Raw genomic sequence first — 13,065 nt, 5'->3', positions numbered from 1 at the left:
AGAGCATATGTAACTGATCCAGTGCGCATAAGGAAACTGTCACACCACACCCATCCCATCAGTGATCACATCCTCGATCTCAGCCAGAATAAAGTCAACTATATCAAATGGCTCGTGAGTGAGGATGTGTAGGAGCAAGAGCTGCTGCAAACCTGTGAACCCCTCTGGGTAGCCACTCCTCGGTAACAGAGTCCTCCGGAGTGCCATGTGAACAGCGTATGCCTCTGGAGTCAGCAAGCTCGGCACTCTGGCGTAAGAGGCTGGGAACGGCTGGCGGAAGCACTGAGAGATCGCCTCGTGAGAAGGAGCAATCCCGCCAACCATCGCCCTGCGGGGTGGATCTGAGTCCCCGTAAACCCTCTCGTGCAGCGAGACGTCGACCAGGTCAACTCCAAGTATACCAGCAATGGTTGCCCTCGACAATCCAAAGTCCTGCCCTCCAAACATGAAGTGCACGGCTCTGCGCTCGGGTGCAATCCAAGCTGTGGCGTAGAACACTCTGACCCAGTCCTTGATATAATGGTTCTGCTCCATCTCTAGTAGTCTGGGCAGTCCTCTGAAGTGAGCGAAGTGTGCTCTCACGTCTGCTCCCCCTGCGGCTGTCCTCAGTGAGACCCAGTCAAGAACCCTGTGCGGGAAGATCCGGTGGCCCCTCCGCTGGTAAGTCTCGTAGAAGCTGGCCTGTAGCAGAGTCCAGAACCTCCTGTCGACTCTGCTGTCTCGGGTCACTGGGAACCAGACCTCCTCCTCAACACTCCACCTGATCCTCTTGACCTTGGCCGCATTGGCTCGGGTCAAGTTCTGGAGCATCACACCTGGCTCCAGACGCACAACAGTGTCCAAACGGAACACTGCGCGCTCGGCCTCTAGGGCCTCGGCTCTGCGAGCTGCTGCAGACCTGCGGGGCTCCTGTGGCTGGTGTCCTCCCCGAGTCCTCGGTCCAGTGCGACGCTCTGTCGCTGGCGGGGAACCTCCCTCAGACGACTGCTGTGGAGAACTCTGCCCCTCTGACTATGCTGCCTCTGAGTCAGAACCATCTGAATCTGTCGCTGCCGCTGCTACTGTCGCGGCTCTGGTGGCCCTGGCACCTCTGACTCTGCCCATACCCCTGCCTCTGCCTCTGCCTCTGCCTCTGCCTCTGCCTCTGGGGTCCTCCCTGATCTGGAACGGACGAGCACGGCCTGATGCCTGCTCCTCGGCGGCCATGGCCACCATCTCGGCCCTCTCGGCCTCCTTCTCTGCGCGAGTCCGCTTGCGGACTGGCTTCTCGACCACGACCTCCTTCCCCTTCCTCTTCTCGCGTCCCATCTCGAGCAGACAAACTATCGAACACTTGGCGAGCGCTTGACGAGAAGACGTTGCGGCTGCGGCTGCGGCGTGGGGTTGAGTGAAGTAGCGTGGGATGGCTAGAGCTTTGCCTGGCATGGAGCTGAGGTGGTGAGGATCTGCGGTGGCGGCGTGTTTTCACGGCGGTTGGCGACCGTGGCGGCGAGCAGCGGCGCGGGCGGTGCAGGTGCGCACGGGCGGCGCTGGGCGAGCGCGAGGGCGCGCGGCGGCGGCTTGGAACGGCGGCGCGTGGCAGCAGTGGTGTGGAATGGCGGCGGCGCGGTGTGAAGTGGGGGTGGCGATGGAGAGGCGGCAGCGGCGCGGATTGAGTCGGGATGAATCTGGGGAAACAAAGGAAGAAGGGAACCGGCGGCGGGCAAGAGAGATATATGACAGGTGGACCCCGCGGATTTCCTTAACGCCGGTCGATCCGACGCCTAGGGTTTGAGCGCCGGTTGATTGCGTCGGTGCAGTTCACCTGAGACTCCTACAGATCTGAAACTGAACGCCGGTTGAACCGATGATATGCAATTTGTACTCGTCGGTTGATTGCTGCTAACACCGGTTGATTGACAGGTCAAAACTGTGTTACGTTCACCGGTTGATCCGATGCTGTTACTTTTGTATACGCCGGTTGAACGTCTGAAACTTGACTGAGCTGAGACACAACTTAGTAACGCCGGTTAAACCGATGGGTATAGATCCATTGAACGTCGGTTCAACCGGTGAAACCAAAAAAAAAAACTCCTCACTCAGCTCACTCTTCTATGCTTAGTCCAATAAACTTATAAAACTCAAATAAACTCAAGTTAATGGACTTGCATAGGCGATTTTACACCTCAGAATAAATAGGATAGCACACTTGCTTAAATAAATTTCATTTTAAACACAAGGAAAAAGCCGCAAGAGAGACAAAATGCCAAATAAAATGTATGAGCCATGTCATAGGAATATTGAAGATAGAAAGCTTCAAACTCATCATGACATTGCTCACTAGGCAATAACGCACCTAACATTTTGCTCTTTTCACTTTTCATGAATTAAGATCTTGTATATGAAACAAGTCTCATTTTCATCAAGTGATCTCCTTTGTGACCCTTACGCATGCAATGATAATGCAAACTACAACCACATGCGAAAGTAAAATAAACATGAAGTGCACATCTATATGACAAGAAATGCATAACAAGAAATTAAGATCTACTTGTCAAGTTTGAACCCATGGGAAGCTTCTTCATGATGAGCCTTTCTACAAGCCTAGAGGAAAACAAGTGGACCACCACCTCTAGCTAAACCCTCGCTCATCACTATCTTACCATGGATAGACAAGTGTCCTATATGTATGCATTTTCCTATATGACATGGCAACTTACATGACGTTTGCCGCATCTAACACATTAAGCTCATTTCTTAGCCTAACAAAAGTACTCTCATCTAAAGGTTTTGTGAATATATCCGCCAATTGCTCCTCGGATCTCACACCTTGAAGAGATATGTCTCCTTTGGCTTCGTGATCACGCAAGAAGTGATGGCGAATATCAATGTGCTTTGTGCGAGAGTGTTGAACCGGATTCTTGGCAATTTTTACGGCACTTTCATTGTCACAAAGGAGTGGTATCCTATCTAGTTCCACACCAAAGTCCAAAAGGGTTTGCTTCATATATAGAATTTGGGCACAACATGCACCGGCCGCTATATATTCCGCTTCCGCGGTGGACAAAGCCACGGAATTTTGCTTCTTACTCGACCAAGAAACTAGAGAATGCCCAAGTAAGTGGCAACCCCCGGAGGTACTCTTGCGATCCACACGGCTTCCGGCAAAATCCGAATCCGAGTATCCCAAGAGATCTAAGCTAGCGCCTTTGGGGTACCACAAGCCTATGCTAGGGGTGTGCTTGAGATACCGAAGGATCCTATTCACAGCCGAAAGGTGTGATTCCTTTGGGTTAGTTTGAAAGCGGGCACACAAGCACACACTAAACATTATATCGGGCCTAGATACGGTAAGGTAAAGCAAAGACCCTATCATAGAACGATAGAGGGATTGATCAATCGGTTTACCGTCCACATCCAAGTCGAGATGCCCATTAGTTGCCATGGGTGTCTTGATTGGCTTGCACTCATCCATCTTGAACTTCTTCAAGATATCTTTAGTATACTTTTCTTGATGGATGAATGTCCCTTCCTTCATTTGTTTGACTTGAAAACCAAGGAAGAAGGTCAATTCGCCAATCATGGACATCTCGAATTCTCTAGACATCATGGTAGCAAACTCATGGCTTAATAAATCATTAGTTGAGCCAAAGATAATATCGTCAACATAAATTTGACAAATGAAAAGATCCACGTTGACGTCTTTTGTGAACAACGTGGTGTCCACCCTCCCGATCTTGAAGCCTTGCATGATTAGGAAGTCACGAAGCCTCTCATACCAAGCCCTTGGAGCTTGTTTGAGCCCATAGAGTGCCTTGTGCAACCTATAAACATGGTTAGAATTCCTCGGATCTTCAAACCCGGGAGGTTGCTCAACATAAATAGGTTCGTTAATAACGCCATTTAAGAATGCACTTTTCACATCCATTTGATACAACTTAATGTTATGATGTGAAGAATAAGCAAGAAGGATACGGATAGCTTCAAGTCTTGCGACTGGAGCAAAAGTTTCACTAAAATCCAAACCTTCAACTTGAGAAAACCCTTTTGCCACAAGTCTTGCTTTGTTGCGTATCACCACCCCATGTTCATCTTGCTTGTTTCGAAAGACCCACTTTGTGCCGATGATATTCTTGTCTTTCGGAGGAGCTTCAAGGACCCAAACTTCATTGCGGGTGAAGTTGTTCAATTCTTCTTGCATAGCCATCACCCAATCCGAGTCCTCAAGTGCTTCCTCTATGCTAGTGGGTTCAATACAAGAAACAAACGACTGATGTTCGCAAAATGAAGCATGCTTAGAGCGAGTTCTTACTCCTTTGGAAGGACTACCAATGATTTGTCCAATTGGATGATCCTTGGAGATGCGACCATGCTTCACTAGCGGTACTTGCGTGGATGCTTGTTGGGGTCGATCATGGGTGACTTGTGCTTGTGGTGGAACATTTTGCTCTTCTTGTTCTTGGACTTGGGGTGTTGGCGTTGGCACATTTACTTGAGGTAGTGGATCATCTTTTTCTTGATCTTCATCCACTTGGGGTGCCGTGGAGGTGCTTGGTGTAGATGAGGAAGGTCCTCCCCCTTGATCATTGCCTTCATGCACCTCTTCCGGCTTGATATCCCCAATGGACATATTCTTCAAAGCTTCATCAATCTCTTCATCACCTACATTTTCATAGCCAACAACCTCCTCTTGGGAGCCATTAGATTCATCAAACTCCACATCACATGTTTCTTCAACTAACCCGGAGGTTTGATTGAATACTCTATATGCTTTGGAGTTTGATGCATAACCAAGAAAGAAACCTTCATCACATCTACTCTCAAACTTACCGAGCCTTTTCTTCTTATAGATGAAACATTTGCAACCAAAGACTCAAAAGTAGGATATATTTGGTTTCTTCCCGGTGATGAGCTCATATGGAGTTTTCTTGAGGAGTCGGTGGGGATACACTCGGTTGGATGCATGACACGCCGTGTTGATTGCTTCCGCCCAAAACTTCTCGGACGTGCCATAATCATCCAACATTGCTCTTGCTAGGGTGATGAGTGTCTTGTTCTTTCTTTCCACCACTCCATTTTGTTGAGGCGTGTAGGTGGCGGAGAACTCATGCTTGATGCCCTCTTCATCGCACCATTATTCAATCTTCATATTTTTGAACTCGGTGCCGTTGTCACTCCGGATCTTCACAATTGGGGAGTTGTACTCCCTTTGAGCTCTTCTTGCAAATGTCTTGAAGATTTCCGGAGTTTCACCCTTATCGCCTAGAAACATAACCCAAGTGTAACGTGAAAAATCATCAACAATTACTAGGCAATAGAGGTTACCACCAATGCTCTTGTATGTAGTTGGACCAAAGAGATCCATATGAAGTAGCTCGAGCGGCTTGGAGGTAGACAACATCGTCTTGATGGGATGATGTGTTGCTACTTGCTTCCCGGCTTGACATGCTTTGCATAATTTGTTCTTGTCAAAGGTGACGTCCTTCAAGCCGGTGATCATCCCTCTCTTGTGAGCTTTCTTGAGGTTGCTCATGCCAATATGAGCAATTCTTCTATGCCAAAGCCACCCAAGAGAAGACTTGGTGAAGAGGCATGTCATGGTGCTTGTTTGCTTTGAAGAGAAGTCCACTAAATAGATGTTGCCATGCCTAAACCCCGTGAATACCATTGACTTGTCTTCTTCAAGAGTTACTACAACACCATTCTTGTCAAAGGTACACGTTAGTCCAAGATCACACAATTGAGCAATAGAAATGAGATTAAAGCTAAGTGCTTCTACAAACAAAACATTAGAAATAGATAAATCTTTAGAAATTGCTATTCTACCCAAACCTAAAACTTTCCCCCTTGAGTTATCACCATAGGTGACATGTTCATGATCGCCGGGGTCTTCAAGAGTGGTGAACATGCTATCATTGCCGGTCATGTGTTGAGAGCAACCGCTATCAAGTACCCAATGTTTTCCACCGGCTTTGTAGTTCACCTACACACATGAGAATTCACTTTTGAGTTTTAGGAACCCAAACAAGCTTTGGGCCTTGCACATGTGTGACAAAAGCTTTTGGGACCCAAAGTTGTTTGGGGAGCTTCTTCTTTGACTCCTTAGTGAGTTTGCCAATGAATTTGGCCTTCACCTTGCCCTTCACTTTACTCAAGAGAAAATGGTTATTTTGAAACATTGATGAGTAGTTCTTGGGTAAATTAGGAAGAGGACGTGATGGTAAAGTGCACTCCCTAGTGTGGTGCCTAGTGACTTGGCAATGTTGGCAATATGAACCAACTTCCTTGATGAAGCTAATCTTGATCTCCGGAGAAGGAGTAGTAGCTATGTTTGGCTCCGGAAATGAACCAAGACCTCTCTTGCCATAGTCACGGGCATTGTTGAAGAGAATCTCCTTGTGGATGTATTCTCCTCTTGAGAGCTTCTCCACACTACTCTTGAGGCTTGCCACTTGATCCATCAATTCCTTTTCCCTAGAAGGTACAAGCTCGGGCAAAGCATTAGTAGCATTTGCATTAATGAGTAGGTCATCACATGAAGTAGAAGCATTGACATTCTCAATAGTTTCATGAGCAAAATTCTCAAGACTTGGGTCAATTGCTTCATAGGCAAATTCAAGTTCTTGATACTTGTGAGCCAACTCCCTATGCTCTTGTTTAAGCTTTTTGTGGCTCTCTTCAACTTGCTTAGCAAGTACAAGTGACTCATTGTGCTTTTTGAGCAAGTCATTGTACTTGCCAAGCAAATCGGAGTGGGCAAGTTCTAACTTGGCATGAGTGCTCTCAAGAACCTTGACTTTGCCCTTTTCCCTCTTGATAACGGATGTATACTCATTAATGAGGTTAGCAAACTCATTAGGGTCAAGCTCATCATCACTATCATCTTCACTCTCACATACCTTAGAGTTACCCTTGGCCATAAGGCACATTGGAGGTGGAGGTAGCGATGGTTCTTCATTTGTGAGGGCGATGGTGACTATGTCTTCTTCATCACTATCATCTTCGCTTGATGAGACATCGGTCACCCATTCTTGTTTTTCTACCAAGAAGCTTCTCTTGGTGTTGCCCTTTTTCTTTGGGAAGAGCTTGGTCTTCTTGTCATGGCTCTTCTTCTTCCCAAATTTCTTGTTTTTGTTCTTCCTTTCTTCTTCTTCATCATCGCTTGAATCATGGCGATGCTTGCTCTTGTTATCCTTGTTTCTTTTGTCCGGCTTGGGGCAATTTGGACGGATGTGACCTTTTTCTCCACAATTGTAGCAAATTTTATTCTTGACATCCATTGGCCGGAACATTCCCTTTTTAGAGTCAAAGTTGAAACCCTTCTTATTGATCTTGTCATTCAAGCGAGTGAACTTTCTCATCATGAGAGCAAGTTCTCCATCTTCTTCAACATCGGATGAGCTTTCATGATGATCATCTTCTTCATCGCTTGAGCTTGATTCTTGCTTGATCATCTTGAGCTTGCGGGATTTGTTTGCCTTGGTCTTTAGAGCAATTGATTTGCTTGAAGTTGGCTCTTCGGACATACCAAGGATACTCATTTCATGAGCGCGAATTTCGCCCACAAGTTCTCCCACTTCCATTGTGTCAAGATTCTCCTTTTGAAGCATAACATTGATGATGTTATACTTGGGCTTCGGGAGGAGCATGAGAATCTTGCGATTGATGGAGGCACTGTCAATTTTGGATATTTCAAGTGCATTAATGTCGGTTTAACCGGTGTATAGAACTTGAAACACCCTGGAAAAACCAACTCTGGACTAATGCACCGACGTTAATTTCAAACACGTCGGTTTAACCGGTGTATTGAATTGTCCAGACTCTGCTGACTTTGTTTAACCGACGTATAGAAAATTTAGAGCGTCGGTTAAACCGGTGTATAGACTTTTTCTGATTTTGTCTTTTCTGATTTGAGTCTTGAATGAAATCCAAATATTCTTGAGATATAGTTTGAGAACCACTTATTTGAACTTCTAGAAACCTGAGTGACCATAGTGTGCATCCATTTTCAAATGACCATGTCCATGCTCAAGTTACTTAGCCTTAACCCCTCTTAATAGTGCGATTACTACAAAACTATAAAACCTATACTAACCTAAGTGTCCTGCTCAACCTTATGACACTTAGGACTAGAAAGATCCTTAGTCTTGACATATATAAGAGTTGAATACCGAGATCGCCTTTTTGGATAACGAAATTGAGGGGCTTCTTTTGACATAAGACCAAATGAGCGATAATGATTTATTAAGCTGTACAAAATCATTAGTCACAATAATGGTTGTCATTAATCACCGAAACATACCTTGAGGGCCTAGATGCTTACACCAACCCCATCTGCTGTTCTTCCTTCGTCTCCGCGACGTTTGAAGGCGTTCTAGGTGGCCTGCCGATCCTAGAACAACCCTACGTGCGCCTACCCTGACGGGGTCCCTCCCGGGTTTGCGTTCGTCGGCCGTCGCCGATTCTCACCGGCAATTGGTCTGACCGGTACATTAGACCGGTCCGACCGCTCCACGCAGAGAGAGCTGCATCGAGCTCTTTCTCGCGCCGTACGATCTAGTGCGTTCGTGTGTTGACCGAGATTTGCGTCAACACTTAGGTTTGATACTGCCTTGGAAGATCAGCGGCATAAGGAGCTAGAAGCTGATAATGTGACTCTCCACACAACCCCTATCTTGAAAACATCATGGGGAATGGAAAAGCATGGTAGTGAGCTCTTTACCCATGAGGTCTTTGAGGAATTCCAGCAGGAGCTGCTAGCTGCTAGAGAGTATTGTGTCTTTGAAAGCATGCAAAAAGATGGGGACTTAAAAATCATGAGAGTAGCTGATAATTCCAAAAAAGTAAGGCTGGTACAGCTCAATACATCCACAATGTTTACTTCCTGCTCATGCATGCTCTTTGGAACGCACGGCATACCATGCCGGCATATTATCCATGCCCTTAGAAGTGCCAAGATCGATGAACTCCCAAGCATGTATGTACTGAGAAGGTTTAGGAAGGACTGCAAGAGAGAATCTGTATTGAGTGCAGATGGTATCTTGTTGGAGGAAAGGGCCAATAGTCCGGTGAACCCAGTGCTGCAAAAATTAATTTCAGACACATCCAATAAGATAGAATCTTTGTTCGTTCAAGCTAAGAATTCACTTGATGCTATGCAAATTTTAAGGGACGGTGTGTTTGCACTTGGGGACAGAATAAGCGATATGATTCCAGCCAAAGAACTAAGTAGAACTAAAGAGTTTGAAGACTTTTTAGGATGTCCGATTCCGATGCAAGTTGAAATCCATCCCCCCAATGATATCCGCTCAAAGGGAAGGATCAAACGAATCAAGGGGCATGCTGACAAGGGGCGACAACAAAACAAAAATGAGCAAAGAAAGAAGAAAGTGCTACAGCCACGAAGGTGCAGCACATGCAAGAAGGTCGGATTGCATGATCGTAGAACTTGTCCCGAGAAAGCAAACAACCAATGAGTTAGGTTCTTCTTTGCATTCTTAACCAATCTCTCTATATTAAGTGTTTCATACATTATCTCCTGCTAGTAACTCAATCACAAACTCTGCTTGCAGACTTACAGTTGGAGGGAGCAAGGTAGTTTGGATGCTGCAATGTGAAAAGGAGTGCTGCTATGAAGCTGTCTTGCTTTTGTATGGGTAGTACTAGTACACTAAATAAATGCACCTCATGCAAGCCAAGTTTGTATGATTGTATATTGCTCGTCGCAGACATTTAATGTAATTAAGATTTGATGTACTATAAAAATACCATTTAGTTGTAACCTTGAGCCATAGCAATACTCCATGGTTTCCAGGTTCATGTGATTGAGTTGTGCTTCTTTACTGGGTGCATAACTAATTAAGTTATGCTTCTTGGGTCACCATATAAAACCATCTCAGTTCTTGACCGGGAGGTATTCATTTTGAAAAAGGAAAAAAATAGACACCTCATGTACAGCTTCAATAAAAATTATAAAAAGATGTCATCACCTTTAAATAAAAAATGAGGTCATGGGCACATTGTTAAACCAATTGAGCTTTTCATGCTCTTCTGAATTGAAGATGCAGTATGTCTTTCGCCAATAGGAATAGTTATTTGTGTGCACCAACTTTGCACAGGCAAATGTGATATTATATAAGACCTGTCAGTCATCATTGAAGAATAGATGGAAGGAACAACTTTGTCATGTTCACATCTCAGTAAACTTATACTAGCAATTCATCTCAGTTCAATTGTATTGCTATTGTCACATGTCTATAAGATTCCATTACAATAAATGGGCATATATATCGTCTCTGAAAAGCACATTAATTAGTCAGCTAAATTTTAAATCACATTGCATTTGATCATTACAAAGTTTACAGATTGACAACCACATCTTTATGAGTTACATGAACCTTTGACTGTATCACATAAATGAAATTTTACTACTTGCAGAAATCATCAATTTCAACCAGACACACTAAACAACTATAAGAAGGCCAAATTAAGCAGCCGTGCAAGACTATGATGAATAAATCTTATGTCTTCCAATCATATCAATTCTAGTGTCAAATTTGTCGTGCTTATGGGATCTACATGCTGACGCAAGGCAGATTCATCATCTCAATCAGTACCATGTGCTGCATTGGTGGCAGAACTTGAAAGAAAAATGCACTGATATGCATGCTGGACAACCATGAATTATGCACTGACTTGGGCAGCCTGCACAGATTGAAAGTCAATTAGTGTACAAACTAAAAAATCACCTTGACTTTTTGACAAAGTTTAAGCATCATCCAAATTCATAAATAGTTGAACACATTTGATTCTTTCCTTTTTGCCATGATGTTTCTACTTTAGAAATGGGAAGATACCCATGCTGTTTTTGATTAGAAATGGATGACACAACAGCAGAATCATTATGCTACTATACTGGGGAATGCCCTCTGGATGCATTGACAAATTACCTACAATATATTTGATCTAGTACGAGCTAAAAAGGGATCAACCCGCAAAATAATTTAACATCACCAATATGTGGTCCTGTCCACCTATATTCCTTGTTTTGTTACCCGTACTATTTTGCAGTCAGACTTGAGGTCGAATCCAGAATATGACCATATGGCTATTCAAATGCAGCAGTTGCAATGCCAATGAGTCTATGGGAAATAGGGAAATAAGTCAAAAATCTTATAAAACAATTTTGTAAGTCAATTTATTGTAGTTCGTGGACTAATGTGATGACAAAGCAAGATTATTGGAATTGATTTAAAAGATGAAATGAGATAACTCAAGCATCTAGGTTACATTTACAGTAATTTTTCATTTGTTTTGACTTCATGTGAAACATACTGAAGTTTAGATCTCAGTCAAGGAACACATCCTTGAAATATTAGTTGGCAGTCATTTGCAACATGGTTTCTGAATGGAGCCAGCAGGAAAATAAGCGAATTAACTTTCACTATCCAACATCAGTGCTAGCGACTAACAAGCCATGGTTCTTTCAGATAAAAGTTCCTCTCAAATAGCTAAAAAGATGGCCAAAATCACATCAAAGATTGAAAGGATCCCAAACATTCCTAAAGCCACACATCCAGAATCTAGTCAACTTCATTTTTAGCTTGTTATCACGTATTTATACAGACACACTGAAAAAGGCAACAATGCCATCATTTTAACTGATTTGGTAGCCAGCCCATAGATGAAAAATTACTGTAAACAAAAGTATGCAGCATAGTTGCATACAGATAATATGTATGTAGGCAAAGAAACAAACATTAAGTATCTCATGTGCATCTAGGGGAAGAATAATACTACAGGAGAATTAAAATAGTCCTCAAGTAAGCACAGCTGTGTGGATCAATACCTAGGATGATGAAGCCACTGGTGAAGCAAACCTGGTAGCAAATCAATATTGGGGAGGCATCAATCGTGAGCTTAGTGGCACTGAAGCCGCCGCCGGAGTCGCCACCATTGCTGTCCCAAGTCCCTCCGGCCACCCGTCGTCCCCGTGCTGACCCACAATCTTCAACAGAAGGGTATTTCGAGTGGAGGATTGGAGCTGCTGCGGAGCTGTTGCCTCATGTAAAACCCTAGCTCGACATGGTTTGAGTTTTGGGGGCGAACAAGCCAACAGAATAGAACCAGGGAGAGGTGTGGAGAAGAAGACACGGCAGGGCTTTTGCGCATCTCTAAAATCTTTAAGAATCGAAAGCTGGGCTCAAACCGACCGATTTCATTGGGCCACATCACCTAAAATTTTCTCGGTCGTCCGATCTGGCATCTACGGTGAGAAGGCGGAAGCACTCGCCGTCCCTCGGCCAGCTTCTGGACGCGTCGCGCGGCCTCGTCTCTATCACCGGTCCACACTACCTTTCTTCTCCATCGCCGTACGCTCGTACCCCCACACCGCCGCCGCCGTCGAGATGGGACTACGGGACTAGGAGCGTGGAAGGCAGAGGGATGCCGGTGGCGGAGGCTCCGCAAGACGACCTCCCGTATAGATCGCCACCCTCTCCGGCTCCCTGCACCACCTGTCTCCGCCGCCGCCACCCTCTTCTGCTCCGTCACCCTCGATCCCGGTGACATCGAAGGAGTTGACAGGGTCAGCGGCCTCCCCGACGACCGACGACCTCCGTCGTCGCATCCTCGCCCGCCTCCTCGCCAAGGATGTCGCGCGCACCGCTGCGCTATCCACACGCCGGCGCGGCCTCTGGCGCACGGCGCACGGCCATCTGCTCCGCGCCTGCCGCAACGCCCACTCCTCCATCCGATAAGCACGCCATCCTCCATCCCTTCCCTTCACCTCCGCCTCGCAGGCATCGAGAAGGCTACAGCAACAACATGAACGGGCGCCGCCACCTTCTCTCCTTGCTGTAATCTGTAGCATGACCCTCGCAGCCTCGCTGCTGCTTCTGTCCGATGTCCCCTTCCCTTTCTTCCCTGCTGCTCTAAATCTTCACTTCTTCAGTTTACACGGCGTCGTCCCTGCTTCTGCTGGGGTTGCGCTCCTCACCTCACCTGCATTGCCTCCCCTCTGAAAGACAACGTTGAGCATCGTGAGGAGAAGGATCAGTGTATGCAGTAGCATCCTCTGCGTCGACT

At 45.6% G+C, this 13,065-nt stretch overlaps 2 long non-coding RNA genes across 2 annotated transcripts; one reads left to right on the top strand and one right to left on the bottom strand.

Moving 5' to 3' along the window:
• Window positions 1-8,584: 8,584 nt before the first annotated feature.
• LOC120712321 lies at window positions 8,585-9,803 on the top strand. The gene is made up of 2 exons (XR_005690847.1): window positions 8,585-9,460; window positions 9,552-9,803. It is a non-coding gene; the product is annotated as an uncharacterized LOC120712321 (long non-coding RNA).
• A 491-nt stretch (window positions 9,804-10,294) lies between these two features.
• LOC120712320 lies at window positions 10,295-12,144 on the bottom strand. Its single transcript, XR_005690846.1, has 2 exons — window positions 11,828-12,144; window positions 10,295-10,683 (listed from the first exon to the last, which is right to left on the bottom strand). It is a non-coding gene; the product is annotated as an uncharacterized LOC120712320 (long non-coding RNA).
• Window positions 12,145-13,065: the final 921 nt, after the last annotated feature.

The sequence above is a fragment of the Panicum virgatum genome, chromosome 6K (genome assembly GCF_016808335.1).
Source record: "Panicum virgatum strain AP13 chromosome 6K, P.virgatum_v5, whole genome shotgun sequence".
Lineage (NCBI taxonomy): Eukaryota > Viridiplantae > Streptophyta > Magnoliopsida > Poales > Poaceae > Panicum > Panicum virgatum.
This window is presented reverse-complemented; position numbering and strand designations above follow the sequence as displayed.